Raw genomic sequence first — 637 nt, 5'->3', positions numbered from 1 at the left:
GGGTAGTGTTTCCATACTTTGTTGCACAAGTATGTCCTACAAAATATCAAACACAAACTAGCGCAGTAGAATACCATGGCAAATGTCGGCCACCAGTGGGGGGCTTATACATGCACTGTTTCTATCTCTAATGTACCTTCCCCTGTGCATTTGCCCTTGCGCAACGGTTTTGTCCATGATTTGCTTATACCTGATTTCACTATATTTTGCCGAGCCAATCCCTATACAAACATGCTAGATGTACAACATGATACATGCTGTCAGATACAACGTTTGGGCGTTGGGGGGGGGGGGTTAAGACACTTAAGCTTGGAGACAACGTTCCGCATTACTCGGTCAATGATGGTGTTTTATACTATCAGCCTGGTGAAGATGAAAGTCCGCGATTGTATATTCCAGATGACGAATCTCTGCGAAACCGTGTCATTTGCGAGAACCATGATACAGTATCGGCAGGCCATCCCGGGTTTTGCAAAACCTACGGAGCAGTTCGAGAGAAGTACTATTGGCCGAGAATGATGAAGTATTTCCAGCGTTATTGCAACACGTGTGAAATGTGTCAGCGCAACAAGGCTAGACAGCCAAAGCCTCCAGGATTACTTCAACCGCTAGATGTACCAAGAGGTAGATGGATCGA

Source organism: Phytophthora parasitica, assembly GCF_000247585.1.
Source record: "Phytophthora parasitica INRA-310 unplaced genomic scaffold supercont2.27, whole genome shotgun sequence".
Taxonomy (NCBI): domain Eukaryota; phylum Oomycota; class Peronosporomycetes; order Peronosporales; family Peronosporaceae; genus Phytophthora; species Phytophthora nicotianae.
Note: the sequence above shows the minus strand (reverse complement) of the source record.